General features: G+C 30.9%; 1 long non-coding RNA gene across 1 annotated transcript; it reads left to right on the plus strand.

Annotated features, from left to right (window-relative positions):
* Positions 1 to 4,597: 4,597 nt before the first annotated feature.
* LOC137406631 (uncharacterized) lies at positions 4,598 to 8,801 on the plus strand. Its single transcript, XR_010979922.1, has 3 exons — positions 4,598 to 4,626; positions 7,736 to 7,782; positions 8,261 to 8,801. It is a non-coding gene; the product is annotated as an uncharacterized lncRNA (long non-coding RNA).
* The last annotated feature ends 7,470 nt before the right edge of the window (positions 8,802 to 16,271 follow it).

The raw sequence follows: 16,271 nt of genomic DNA on the forward strand, positions 1-16,271 counted from the left end.
AACAAAAATCATTTAATTCTTGTCATACTGGTTTTTTATAACACAAAATCGATTTAAAAATAATGCACTAATATAGTGATATTATACTACAAAGGCCTTGTTCTGGTAGATTGTCATGATAAACAACTCAAGGTAAAACGACTCAAAAAGAAATATTCTGAGTGGTAAGAGCTGATTGAGTTTAAAAAGACTTGGTAAATTAACCAATAAAATGCATGGAGGTTATTTTTACCAGAGTGTTTGTACCGAAGGGAAATGAGTTTGTACCGAAGGGAAATGAGTTTATGCTAAAGTGAAATGAGTTCGAACTAAATCAGTAGTTATCAGAAAAAACTCCATAAGCTAAAATTAAATTCACTTAAATCTTGATTCGGAAAATAACTGAAAAGCAAAGCTCATATACTTGTACATGTGTGTAATTGAGATATAACAAGATAAAACTATTCCACTCAGATACAATAATGATATAACATATCTTCAGTACACTATCTCTCTAAAAAATTTCCAAAACAATAAAGAAAGCCTTTTTTTGGCCGAATCGACTCTATGCTGCTACATTATGTCTATACTACACCATAAACAGGTTGGACAACATACTAAGACTGATATTATGCTTTACTCATGAATTGCACCTAAAGTGATATCTTTTTATCTTTCATGCATTGCATCATGAAAGATAAAAAGATAGAAAGATAGAAAAATAGAAAGATAGAAATATAGAAAGATATAAAGATAGAAAAATATAAAGATAGAAAGATAGAAAGATATAAAGATATAAAGATAGAAAGATAGAAAGATATAAAGATATAAAGATATAAAGATATAAAGATATAAAGATAGAAAGATATCAATATAGAAAGATAGAAAGATAGAAAGATAGAAAAATAGAAAGATAGAAAGATAGAAAGATATCAATATAGAAAGATAGAAAGATAGAAAGATAGAAAAATAGAAAGATAGAAAGATAGAAAGATATCAATATAGAAAGATAGAAAGATAGAAAGATAGAAAAATAGAAAGATAGAAAGATAGAAAGATATCAATATAAAAATATAGAAAGATATAAAGATAGAAAGATATCAATATAGAAATATAGAAAGATATAAAGATAGAAAGATACAAAGATAGAAAGATATAATGATAGAAAGATATAAAGATAGAAAAATATAAAAATAGAAAGATAGAAAGATATCAATATAGAAAGATATAAAGATATAAAGATATAAAGATATCAATATAGAAAGATAGAAAGATATAAAGATAGAAAGATATAAAGATAGAAAGATATAAAGATAGAAAGATAGAAAGATATAAAGATAGAAAGATAGAGAGATAGAAAGATAGAAAGATATAAATATAGAAAGATATAAAGATAGAAAGATAGAAAGATAGAAAGATAGAAAGATATAAAGATATAAAGATATAAAGATATAAAGATATAAAGATAGAAAGATAGAAAGATATAAAGATATAAAGATAGAAAGATATAAAGATAGAAAGATATAAAGATATAAAGATAGAAATATAGAAAGATAGAAAGATATAAAGATATAAAGATATAAAGATAGAAAGATAGAAAGATAGAAAGATAGAAAGATATAAAGATATAAAGATATAAAGATATAAAGATATAAAGATAGAAAGATAGAAAGATATAAAGATATAAAGATAGAAAGATATAAAGATAGAAAGATATAAAGATAGAAAGATAGAAAGATATAAAGATAGAAAGATATAAAGATATAAAGATAGAAAGATATAAAGATAGAAAGATAGAAAGATAGAAAGATATAAAGATATAAAGATAGAAAGATATAAAGATAGAAATATAGAAAGATAGAAAGATAGAAAGATATAAAGATAGAAAGATATAAAGATAGAAATATAGAAAGATATAAAGATATAAAGATAGAAAGATAGAAAGATATAAAGATAGAAAGATATAAAGATAGAAAGATATAAAGATATAAAGATAGAAATATAGAAAGATAGAAAGATATAAAGATATAAAGATAGAAAGATATAAAGATAGAAAGATAGAAAGATATAAAGATAGAAAGATAGAAAGATAGAAAGATAGAAAGATATAAAGATATAAAGATAGAAAGATATAAAGATAGAAAGATAGAAAGATATAAAGATAGAAAGATAGAAAGATATAAAGATAGAAAGATAGAAAGATATAAAGATATAAAGATATAAAGATAGAAATATAGAAAGATAGAAAGATATAAAGATAGAAAGATAGAAAGATATAAAGATAGAAAGATAGAAAGATATAAAGATAGAAAGATATAAAGATAGAAATATAGAAAGATATAAAGATATAAAGATAGAAAGATAGAAAGATATAAAGATATAAAGATAGAAAGATATAAAGATAGAAAGATATAAAGATATAAAGATAGAAATATAGAAAGATAGAAAGATATAAAGATATAAAGATAGAAAGATATAAAGATAGAAAGATAGAAAGATATAAAGATAGAAAGATAGAAAGATAGAAAGATATAAAGATATAAAGATAGAAAGATATAAAGATAGAAATATAGAACGATAGAAAGATAGAAAGATATAAAGATAGAAAGATATAAAGATAGAAATATAGAAAGATATAAAGATATAAAGATAGAAAGATAGAAAGATATAAAGATAGAAAGATATAAAGATAGAAAGATATAAAGATATAAAGATAGAAATATAGAAAGATAGAAAGATATAAAGATAGAAAGATAGAAAGATATAAAGATAGAAAGATAGAAAGATAGAAAGATAGAAAGATAGAAAGATATAAAGATATAAAGATAGAAAGATATAAAGATAGAAAGATAGAAAGATATAAAGATAGAAAGATAGAAAGATATAAAGATAGAAAGATAGAAAGATATAAAGATATAAAGATATAAAGATAGAAATATAGAAAGATAGAAATATATAAAGATATAAAGATATAAAGATAGAAATATATAAAGATATAAAGATATAAAGATAGAAAGATATAAAGATATAAAGATAGAAAGATAGAAAGATATAAAGATATCAATATAGAAAGATATAAAGATAGAAAGATAGAAAGATAGAGAAATAGAGAAATAGATAGATAATGAAATATAGAGATAGAGAAAAAAGTAATTTCAAGTGGGACACTCTTCCTGTCATTATCAGTGATCTTTTATGGTAAACAAACTCATCTCATTGTTCATTGATCATGTGTCTCAAACCATAGAGCTACATCAGATATCTACCACCAAAATAAACAGACTTGGAAAATAAATATATGGTGTAAAACATTTTTTATTTACTGCCTTGACTCTATTTACATGTTCTGGCAGTCAGCCAGTGGGAGTTTTACCCCTTTACCTTTTTTCTTAGGTGATATATACTTTAATTTTTCTAACTTCTAGATCTCACAAGTATAATTGTGTATCTTTGTTTTATTTAGACCAAAGTAGTTCAATTATTTGTATTAGTGAAAAGTAACCATTGTGCTTTAAATGTATTTTTACAGAAATTCAGTCTCGGGAATGTTCCACAAAAGTTTTGGATCAAATTCACAGATAGGATTCAGGTTTTGTGGCAATGTATGGTCATTTAGTATTGGCTGCTGGCTATATGGAGGTAACATTTACTATGTTGCTATGTTGACTGTTGCTATGTTGCTATGTTGCTATGTGCTATGTTGACTGTTGACACCATAGACCTATTAACTATACCTAATAGTTAATAGGTCTATGATAATAGGTATAGTTAAGAGGTTTATGGTTGACACAAGCGTACACATGATGCCCCAAGCTAATACGCATTCAGTTGCATACAAAGACACAACTGACTGAATGAATTATTTTTGAAGCTTTCCACTGCAGCCAGTTATTAGCCACTTACGAAACCAACAGTTGACAAACAAATAGCAGAGATTCTACAGGGCTGTCATAAATAAAAGATGGATATATCCGTAATGTATGGTGTCCAATATCTCTAGATACTAAAGACATTGAACACTATACATTACAAACAACATACACAGGCACCATACATTACACCCAAACAACTTATATCAGTGTAGAAATGTGCAAAGACATGAATTTGGGACCGTCGTGGTATGATTCTTATAAGCATGCAAATACTTTAAATTAAAAAAAATATTTGTGTCAATTTGTACAAAATGGATAGATTGAATATTAGCTATTCATATCATTGACTAATTTCCTAATGGTAATGTCAAAAGTGTAAAATTCATAAGCTACAAGTGATTCGCTGAAGTTGAAGAGTTATCTACCCATACTCATCACAATTCTATCTTTTACCTACAAAGGTAGCCTTTCTGTTCTAGACAATTACTCCTCCAATCAGTTACGCTATAGAACTAGATTCAACCTCTATGAACTCATGGCATCAGTCATCCAGATGCTCTCATTATTGATATCCATATGCTGAAGGAGGTGTGTGGGAAGATTTTTAATTAGTGAATAGTCCAATGATAATTACTAGTAATCAAGCTCAATAATATGCACTGCCTTTGCTTATATCCAGGGTAGAGCCTGGGCTCATTTGCTTCATATATAAAGAGAAGTGGTGGATGTAAACAGCAGCACACAAAAGTAACTTTAGCTCGTAGGAGGGCTTGCAGTAAGTCATAAACAGTAAACATCTATGCTATAGTAAGCTATCTATCAAATATTGTATATTGAAATATCCCAACTCAGTTAGATCTTACAGTCAAAAAAGAGAAAAAGATAAAAGTTAACTGACAAACCCTAACTATATTATTAATCTACGCAAAAGATCTTCGGCAATTATAACTATAATGAGTTAGTTTTCAGTGCTAACACCTTTTTATAGTATTTTGTATTTACATGATGCATAATACTTGCATCCTGTAGATTGATGTGGATGTGATCTGCGTGTTCCATGGTACAATGAATGTTGCCGTAGGTGACTATAACAACACTCATAGTACAAGTGTGTAGGAAGCTTTAAAACATGGTTTTCATAAATCTTAAAAATATTTAAATGAGCACAATAGGGCTAAGGAAGAAGCTAGCTGACATTATAGTAACAAACTCTATTAGAAAAGATGGAGTATCCTGTTATTCAGTAGCTCGCACTATGGAATGTGTATGGGTGAGGGTTGGGAACTCCCTACATCTATTCCAAAAATTAGTGAGTAACACAACCCGCTTTGATTTGGGGAGTTTGGCTGTCACCATCTTGACGATGATATAAGCTTGTGGATTTACACAATATTTCCGTTTACATCATAAAAACACGCACATGGTGTACCCTTGACCTGACCATAACAAAGACATTCACGGCTGTAAAATCCTGTGAATTTGAAAGAGTCATTAAAGGAAAAACCCGATGGATTTCATCAACTGGAATATACAGCAATATTTTATACTGCTAACAAAATCTCAAACTGGTTGAAATTAGTTAACACTTTGAATGGCCTTTGTACAAGTCATTCCGTGCACCTATTGTATGTTGTTTGTGTACTCAGAGACATTGAGTGAACTCAGACTAGCATCTGGTACTTGTTTTAGTTCTGATGGATCAAACGGCACCGCTAATTTGGTACACCCTTAAAAGTTGTAACAAGCTAATAAAATGTTTATAATAATAGTCAAACTAAAGCTATACATAGAGTTATATATATAGACTTATACATAGAGCTACTCAGACATGGAGTTTTACCTAGGGTTTGCAAGACAGTATAAACATAAATTAAATAATAAATAAAATAAATAAACGTAGAGATACATTCTGATAGGTTCAAAGAAATACAAGAATACTCTATAATGGTGGCAGAACGCATTATTCGTACTACAACCAACTAATACAGTTAACTGAAAGTTCATACACTATATGTATACATCTATGCAATCAGTTTATACGTTATACCGTAGAGGTATATATACATGCATGTATTAAACGTATAAAGCTACCCATTATATGTATAAATTTATATGTTTAGTGGATACACATAAGCACTAAAAATACATTTATATATGTATTTCCGCTATATTATAAACCTCTGCTCTTACAATCTTATTGGCAACCATCACTCTAAAGTAATGATATAGGTGAACTGCTTCAAAAAAGACTGCTTTACACAAGTCTAAAACTCCGTGATATTCATAATGATAAACCAACATGCTGCCGAATAGGTGGATCAGCCACTCTCCAAGATGGTAGAATATTATGTACTATAATAAGGGCAATGGTAAGTAACAAACAAAATTAGTTGTAGACAATAATTAAGGTGCTTTACAAAAGATAAATTGCTACTGGTCTTAAACTCTTGTACTTTAGATTGGAAGCTCATTGATTCACCTTTGCATGCACTAAAGATAACTGCCCTTAATGAACACTGTTCACGGATTGCTGTGATGAAACTATTTGGGTTGAAAAGGAAACAAATTCTGCATGTCACCTGGCCTAATGCAATAGTATAGGTTTATACACGAAGTGTGTGTCTGCAAACCCTGGATGTGTACCTTTAATGCATTAGATATGTATGCGCAAATACTGAATGTATTAAATTAATACTACTAATGTAGTAGTTAGCAGGGTTTGTGAATCAGCTTTGAAAACTTTCCAAATGAGATGCAAGAAATTAAAAACTTTTATAAGTAAATCCAATACATGAAATACGAAGATGCTAATATAAGAATATGTGAGAGAAGGAGCTATGAATGTATGGCTAAAGTATAATTGTTAAGTGATGGGTATGAGTGGTGAAATTAGATAGTGTTTGATTGTAGAGCACTTATGTATAACATAGTAACTTCGGGACCCCTGCTAGGATACTCAGTGTATAGCAAACGAAATAAGCTACTGTAAACTTAACAATTTTGTTAGTTTGTGTCTACACTAGTAGATTAGTTTGTTGGTTCTATATAGCTAAAGGTTCTGAGTTCAAATCTTCTGTAAAGCGTATTTTTATTTCTAAAACATTATCTCTATAGCTGGACTGATGAACGATAAACACTAAAATTCATATATATACTAGCCGGATGCCCGGCATTGCGTGGGTATAAAAACAGCTTATAAGCTGTGGAAATGTAGTTGCCATTGGCTAAATTGAGTAAGTATCCGTATAGCTAAACTTACTAATAAGAGCCGTGAGAGCAAGCTTTAGCTACTATGTCTATTGTAACGCAGATAATCTATTTCATTTCATGTAGCCTAATGGGTTAGCTTGTTATTTTGGGAATGTGAGGTTCTGAGACCAAATCTTCTGTGACAAATATTTTTTATTGCTAGATTTTAATCTCTAAAGCTAGACAGACGAATGAAAAACACCAAGATTTATATGTAAATAGATTTGTGATAAAGTTGTAGTAGATGCGGTTACCGATTACATCAATTTTGTAGAAATAGTTTAAGCTGGGTAGGGACCTAACCGCATTAGCTTGCTGCTTTCAGTTGAATATGTTTGAGCACAAACAAAAGAATTAATTAAGGTTTGACTGAGTTCAGCTTTGGAGTTTCCCTTTTCCTAACCATTGCTAATGACATGACGCAAGAGTGTAGTCTTTAAAAAGGCTGTGAAAGTAGTAATGTAGCTCTATTCTACAGAAGCACATGTGCAAAACTCACAGAACTTAACAGGTACTTTCTTAAGTCACTAGTTACTTGATTCTATTGTAACCTCGCATGTAAGAAGTATGCTTTCTATCAGTATTATCCAATAGATGCAGTCAATGTTAAACTATAATTTGGTTTCATGTTTTAGGTTAAACCAACGAAGATTCTCTTTGTTAGCAAGATGTCATCAGAACGGTGAGTGTATACTCAATTCTCCCACGACATACCAGCCAATCAGTTGGTAGCCAATGCTGAGTAGAAAGCTTACTTCATGTATTAACTTCCTTTACAACTGTTACAACTTCCTTTACAGAATCTGTTATCGTCATACTTGGGCAGGTAAATAGTTTAGTTAGTTAAAGGGGACTACTGTGACTACTAGATTGTATGTCAAATAAAACGGAAACATGTAGTAAAATATTTAGTAATTTTATAACTACTAAATTATTTTTGTCTTCTTTCAATGTAAACACTTGAAAGTGACTTTGGTTTTGTTCTAAATTTATTAGACAATCTATTATGAGAATAGTGAGGAACTAATAATATACCTTCCTTTTGATTTGTTGTAGGGGTTTTTGGAAGTACACACTACAGTAACTTTGATAAAACGATATATATTTTCATAACTTAACTAGTTCAGTAATGTTTACTATTTTCAATAACTGGTTTGTAGAACCGAGAAGTCTGGATTTTACCAGACAGAGTTGGAAGATCAGAGAAAAGTAGGCTTTCGGCTTTGCGGCAACCACTGGTCTTTCCATATTGGCTATTGCCTCGATAAAGAATGCAGTTTGCTGTCTTATGGGACACTGGTGCCATTTGCTTCACTACGAAGAAATGCCAACACTTATAACTCTCTGCAGCGAAGGGCAGCATCTACACATGTAGATGATGACATTCTCATGTGGTCTCTCACATCTAACTGAACGTACAACCTACATATGTTTCATGGTGTCTGACCGATATTATTATTATTGATTGTTTTCTTTTTATAAATGTACAGAGTCGAGTTTAAGAAGTGTATATATATACATATGTATTATATCTATGACATTCATATACCTGAATTGCTTCAGGTAGTGCTCTATCTCAAATTATAAAGAAATATTTTAATATTTGTGTTAATATCTACTAAAAAACTACAATTTTACTGGCATGACTTAAAAGCATACAGTAACAGTCTATATTCTTTGAAAAATAAGTTATTCAAACTAATATAGTTTTTACAAAGGTTTGTACAATTTTCTTGTTACATTGTAGTAGTATACATTCATGATGTAATAAGCCATTTTATTGAAATACAACAGACTGAAAAGAAGCTCTATAAACTGAATATAGAGCATTCACATTTCAAAAACTGCTTCAACAACTAGAAATAAGATCTTACCAATTTTATAAGGTCATTTGATACTCTAAAGTACACAAACTCTTAGCTGCTCATTTTGTTGAAATTGAACAAACAAGGGCAAAGGAAAAACTAACTTGTAAGTTAATAAGTCATAAGAGTCTCATTGACTCTTATAAGTTTCCTGCTATATATATTAGATCGAGGTGACAGTGATACAACACATGAGAGATGAGCCGCTGCAGGTAAATTGGAAATACAGCTCTACTAGTTATGCTCAAGTTTACAGCTTGGGCAGTAAAATATTAATATAACTTTTGTAATAATGACACAAAACTATCAGAATATATGTGTGCATACTGAAACACACAGCTACACAAACAAACCATGATATGCTTTGAATTATTCTTGCCTGAGTGTCCAAAGAACCATAGATGCAAAACCAAAGTATGTTTTTGTGTTCTATCACTACTGATAACTGAGATATAACAGGATAAAACTACTCCACTAAAATACAATAATGACATAATATATCTTCAGTAAACTATCTCTTTAAAAATTTCCAAAACATTAAAGTGAGCTTTCTTTGGCTAACTCAAGTCTATGCTGCTACATTATGTCTACTACACCATGAGCAGGTTGGACGACACACTAAGACTGATGTCATGTTTCACTCCTGCATTGCACCTAGTCATAACCATAGCTGTCTGTGAATCAGTGTCATTAGATACATCAATATTCTGTGTTAGTTCTGTGCTGCAAATGAACAGACAGTTGAACGCTGTGCTAAAAATTCACTCAAGAGAAGGCTTATCCCTCACTCTGCGAACAGCAGGAGAACTTATGAAATACAGAGAAAAGATGCTGTCAGTGAACTGCTGACATTAAGAAAAAGGTCAACAACTTACTTTAGCATTTTAGTGTTATTCATTCTACGGCTTCGTGACCGGCCTCTAACCTGCCTGCACCTTAGAAGACAAAGCGGTAATAATATATTAGTTTTCTTAAGTCTTTACACTTTTCAAAGGCAAATTGACTTATCTCACAGCAACTATGGTATCAACAAGCTCCACATTTCATTAAAGCGTTTCACTTGCTACCAGAATCATTGTCAACTGATATTAGCCTAAGGTGAGTGGTATGCAAATAGATACCTCATTGATAGCAGGTAAATATGCACTGTTGAATTTGCTTGTTGATTAAAGCAATGTCATGTACATGTATACATATATCATATATGTAATTAGTCTTTGCTAGTTTTACAACCATTCAAGTTTATATTCAAGTTATTTTTGTTTGATTTTACTTTTCTGAAGTCTTTGTTTAATCATTCTCATTTATATTGTTTGGTAAATTCTTTAATTATAGAGAGAAAATTAATTAAAGACAAAAGTATGTTCTGGAAAGAGAAAGACCTACCGTAAGTATATTGCTGCTAATTGGAAGAAAGTTTCAAATAGGTCCTAAAGCTAAGGTGGTTCTAACATACATGTACATGTATGTCTTAAAATCCTTTCCTCAAGCGCACAGCTCATGTTAGATGAGACCCAGTGTTTACTTGCAAAAAATCAAATTTTATTTCATTGAAATATGATAATCCTTGTTTTACAGCTCACTTAAACTTTTATAATAAAGTGAGGCTTAAGTTTACTCCTTTAATAATTATTGTGGGAATTTCAACATTTCCATTTTTCTATCTCTCTGTTCTTTACTGCCACATCTGCTAACAACAAATATAATTGAAACAATCAAGTGTACAAACGAAAAGAACATCAAACTGTTTGAGTTTTTATAATATTTAGTAATATTATCTTTATTTAAATTTATTTGGTACATTAATTAGACAATTGTCAGTATACCTCAGCATATAGGTCATCTCAAGCGTTAGGCTGCAAACCTTTTGACTTTATGAAATTTTGATGTTATATATATAACATATATAACTATATATAGCAAGGACAGTTTAAGGTGTTTAAAACTAGCATAAGATGATCTGACAGAAAAGAGAATACAGAGAATTGAGATAGAAAGATAGAAAGATGGAAAGATAGAGAGATAGAAATATAAAAAGATAGAGTGATAGGAAGATGGAGAGATGGAAAGATAGAATTATAGAAAGACAGAAAAATAGAAAAATAGAAAGATAGAAAGATAAAAAGATATAAATATAGAAAGATAGAGAAATAGATAGATAAGGAAATATAGAGATAAAGAGAAAATAATTTCAGGTGGGCACCCTTCCTGTCATTATCAGTGATCTTTTATGGTAAAGAAACTCATCTCATTGTTTATAGATCATGTCTTAAACCATTGAGCTACATCAGATATCTGCCACAAAAATAAACACACTTGGAATATAAATATAGGTGTAAAACATTTTTATGCACCGCCTTGACTCTATTTACATGTTCTAGCAGTCAGCCAGTGTGACCTTTTCCCCTTTACCTTATTTCTTAGGTAAGATATACTTTAATGTGTCTAGCATCTAGATCTTACAAGTATAATTGTGTATCTTTGTTTTATTTAAACCAAAGTAGTTCAATTATTTGTATTAGTGAAAAGTAACCATTGTGCTTTAAATTTATTTTTACAGAAATCCAGTTTCTGGAATGTTCCACAAAAGTTGTGGATCAAGTTCACAGATAGGATTCAGGTTTTGTGGCAATGTATGGTCATTTAGTATTGGCTGCTGGCTATATGGAGGTAGCAGTCTGTTGTCTTATGGGACAATGATGCCATTTGCTAGACTGAATAGAAACTCTGCTGCCTACAATGCTGCATTCCTGAATGAGGCTTCTACTGAAGACATTTTGGTTTGGGCACTCACGTCGAACTAAGTCAGGGAACTTTCTGAATAGGAATTTTTTTGCCATCTGGTTCGATATACTGCTACAATAGGCTGTATTTGTTGGAATCTTGATATCTCACCGGCAACTTGTAAACGTTTAATTTTGTTGTTCTGTTATTATAAAGAATAAGAGGGACAAAAAATGCAACAAGTTTTATTTAAAGGACAGACTGTTTTGTAACATTAGAGCTTTCTTTCATCCTTTTTAGCTGCCTAGTGATAACTAAACAACTTTTGAAGACTTTGACGATTAGTATATTTTCAAAAGTGTTTGTTTTAGTTTGGATTTGGACTTGTACCAAATAGTTATCATAGCAGATGCCAATACAAAAAGCCCAAATATAAATTTTCTATGTTAATATACTTAGAGAACTGACGTGATGACTATCCGACACTGTATCATCCCGATATATCTTATATTAGACTTTGTGACTAATTGCTCTTGTTCTGGTATATTCTACCAACAACAATATTCCATGATCAATATTGTTAATACGTTTGTAATAATCCCATGCAGCTGACCTTTACTAACCCTAAGTTTGAGTTAAATCTTTAGAAATCAAGTCAAGTTATGGGAAGGTTTGACAAAAGTTTATAGCAATCCAGCAAAGCTTTGATTGACAAGTACAAGTACACCATTATCAAATCTTTATCATAATAAAAGCTATGTCCGTCTGTTTGTCTGTCATTCTGTCAGTCAGTCCATCAGTCAGTCCATCAGTCCGGACGGTTCATCAGTCCTTCCATTAGTTCGTTAGTCCGCATGTCAGTTCGTCTGTTTTTCAGTCTGTCCATCCGTTTTCTTGTCAGTTCATACGTCCATTTGCCAATCCATCCGTCTGCAGGTTTGCCTGTCACTCAGTAAAAGTACGGGTTTATACCATTTAACAACACAGCAGTAGCCTTTGTCTCAAGATTAAAACAATGAATTTTGATAGCTTAAAATAACAAACCAACATACATAACATGCCTAATCAAGATATTGGATTTACATGTTCTTAACCACACACTTTGCGTCTTTTTAGTACATGCATCATATACTTTGCAGTTAGATTGAGTTAGAATTAGCTCTGGGGAAAAATTCAAAAAAGAAATAGAAATATCCATAGTTAATACCAATCATTCACGCATACATAATTGCTCCAGTGATTTTAAATCAGGGAACAATAAAAGCGCACCTCTTGACACAACATAAACACGTTCAGCCATTCAAAGGAATAAAAGAGCCAAAACTTAACTGCTTTCCACACAGTCATCACCTTTTAGCACAAGCTCACAATAAGCCACACCTCGCGTGGGATTTCTACGTGAATCATTTCATGTACAAAAAAGATCCTTACATACATCTGCTCTTTATCTTATAAGACTCATAATGTACAGCAGTTTCAAAAGAAATTAGTAGAAAACATTGATTATGCAAGTTGAACTAAACATGAGCCCTGACACATTCAAAATGGCTTTACTATTATATACAATTAGAACTTCTATTGCAAAAACTTATGTAAATGTAAAATGAGTAAATGTTCAGAAAATTTGAGCAATCTCATCACTGTAACCTAGTGTAAAATTGCAGTAAAAAGCAGTAGACTAACCAGCTCTGCGCCTATGAATATAGCTAGTAGTACGTATAAGAGAAAACCATCATTTTAAAGAGACAGAGTTCAGCCTCACTGCTTAAGTTAACAATAATTGTACTGGTTTTTATTACAAAATGAACAAAAAATTTTATTTGAACATTACTCTTTTTATTTTAGAAGTAATCCATATATTTATTTATAAAGGTTTATTGTTGGTTAAGTTCAGATGTGTCATGTTTTCACAAATTTGTCTTCAGATAGTTTTGTATTCCGATCACTATCACAGAGTTTAACTAAATCCTTTTGGTACATAAGAGTATCTTGATTTGCCTTAGAAAAACATTATGATGAGCAGTAGACTATATAAAGTATTGTACCAGACTAATAAATTATTGAAGTGTACAGTTTGGCAGCAACACACCAACAGTGTTTTTATCAGTGACATTAACTGTATAAGCACTTAAAAGAATCGGGTTTACCAAGTTTACCAAATGAAGCTTAATGAAATGATGCGCCTCAAAACTTCTTTTTAATCATTCTAAAGGTAATGAACTGATAACAAAGCCAAAACTACTTAAGAGTCTCACAATAGAGGTTTAAAAATAGCTCCTAAATATTGACTGTCTCTATTTATTGCTACAGCACCATAGCTAACGTCTTTAAACTAAAACTTTCATAACAAATGTACAGCATTTCTTCCGTTCAAGAATTTTCATCTTTCACTTCATTATTATTACTCAACAAAATTTGGGTTATAATTATGATGAAAATTTAATCTATAGAGTTAATTATTAAAGTGCCAATGCATAACCTTCCAGTAGGAGTTGTCTGTTTTCCTTTTAGCTAACACTACAAGCAGTAAGATGGACATCCAGAAGGCTTTTTTCTTATAGATATATTAATTGCAGCTGGTCAACTCTAACAATCAAAAGGAGATAAATCATACAACAAGTTTCTGCTATGCAATAGGTAGAGTTTTTTTTTCTGCCTACATACTAAAGCAAGTATTGACATGGTTTAGCAGGTCATTAATAGTATACAATCTACAGCAGCTAATATTTTGAGTTTCTTTACTGGTTAGCATTAGCTATATTGCCATAGCGACCCCCAATCATTGTTATTTCAAATCATTTTTTGTGCTTGGTGATGATTTTCACTGATCCCACCTTGAATTCATGCAAAGTATTCTTATGTAAAACTATCTTTTGAACAATATCATTTATTGCAACTGCTATTTCACACAATGCTTTTAAACACACCATATTTAAACATATATATTGGCACAGCTTCCTAAATGATGCTTGAATGCTGAGACACTTTGTTATACTGTAGAAGGTGTTCATAGTTATCAGTCCTTTTTAGAGAGAATGCAACTCCCAAACCACTAATTTGGCCAGCAGTATTGTGCTCATCAAAATACAGCAGACATGTATAAATATCTCCTGGTCTATTTATAATGCTGTAACTTCTACAACTGAGTTAAGAGAGAGCTTGAGAAAGAATCACATGATAAGACTGCCTGTCTACCACAATACTATTGCTGATGAGTATTAGTAAAGTCAAGCAGCTGTCAAATGTCTTGAGACTATTGGCAGCAATTCTTCTAAATATTTTATAGCTGCCAATCTATATACATGTACAATGAACCTCCGCAATACGAAATTAATTTTTTCCACTGTTGGCATTGTAAGGCAAAAATTTTAGATGGAGGGTTATAAAAATCCATAGTAATTACCTAATGCAAACACCCCGGGGGGAAAAAACTTCCAAATTTTATATACGTGCTGTACATATTAAAAATAGTAAATACTTCAATTGTGTAGACATATTAGTATATTAACCTTAGTAACTATAGTTACCTACAGTAACTTTAGCGTGTTTAGTAATAATAATCTTCTTATCAACCATAGGTCCCATTGCTAACGAATTAAAGTTATATAAGTAGTCATCTACAGTATATATATTTCTCACAGGGTGTGTATGTGAGTATGTGTGCGTGTTCAGTTATAGCCATTAAGATTTTGGAATTAAAATTCAGTGTCCTGATGGATTTGAACACGTGGATGATGCTACCACAAGCACAAAGTCCAGGCGCTCTACCAATGAGCCATAAAAGGCAGAATGATCTAAAATGGAATTATATACCATACAGCGTATGCACATGCTAATTATTTTGGCAATGCGCCCACACATTACGACGCCCCTGTTAAGAAATATTTTGGGTACTAAATATATGCAGCATGGCTTCTTCGTCTTTTTTTTCTTTAGGGCTAATTTGTTCCTCCCTACGGTATCAACAATAGTTTATCTCAAACTTAACACTTGACGATTTGTGTACTGATTGTATACGTTAAAAAATATACGTTGCTTGCCATCGCGACTTCAGCATTATCCATTATGGTTATATTAATTGGACACGAATAAATGATAAAATTTCAGTTAAAAGTTTGAAGTTTACTAAAATATAAACTATAGTTTCCTTAAAGTATGTGTTCAGTAAGCTAAATTCATTTATGTTAGTTTCAGCGTTTATGTTACATTTCTGTCTCGAAGGTAAAAACTCTCCACATAGAACATCGTAATGCTATATTATCTTGCAAATCATAACCACAAAATGTGCAAAAGTCATTGTAGGTACCTATGGTTATGAAAGTTAACATATTGTTTTGCTACTAATGTTTTTGACTTTAATTATTTTTACCAGGAAGTGTTAGATAATTACTATGGGTTTCTGTACCACTCTATGTACGTCTATAGCCTACGATATTATTGTTTTGTTACTAATTTTAATGATGACGATTTTAATGATTTTTACCAGGAGGTGATTGCATGAGAAACTTACTATGGGCTTTTACATATGATACTCATGTTTCAGTGTTGGCATACAAATTTTCGCATGCCAACACTGAAACGA

This window comes from Watersipora subatra, chromosome 10 (genome assembly GCF_963576615.1).
Source record: "Watersipora subatra chromosome 10, tzWatSuba1.1, whole genome shotgun sequence".
Lineage (NCBI taxonomy): Eukaryota > Metazoa > Bryozoa > Gymnolaemata > Cheilostomatida > Watersiporidae > Watersipora > Watersipora subatra.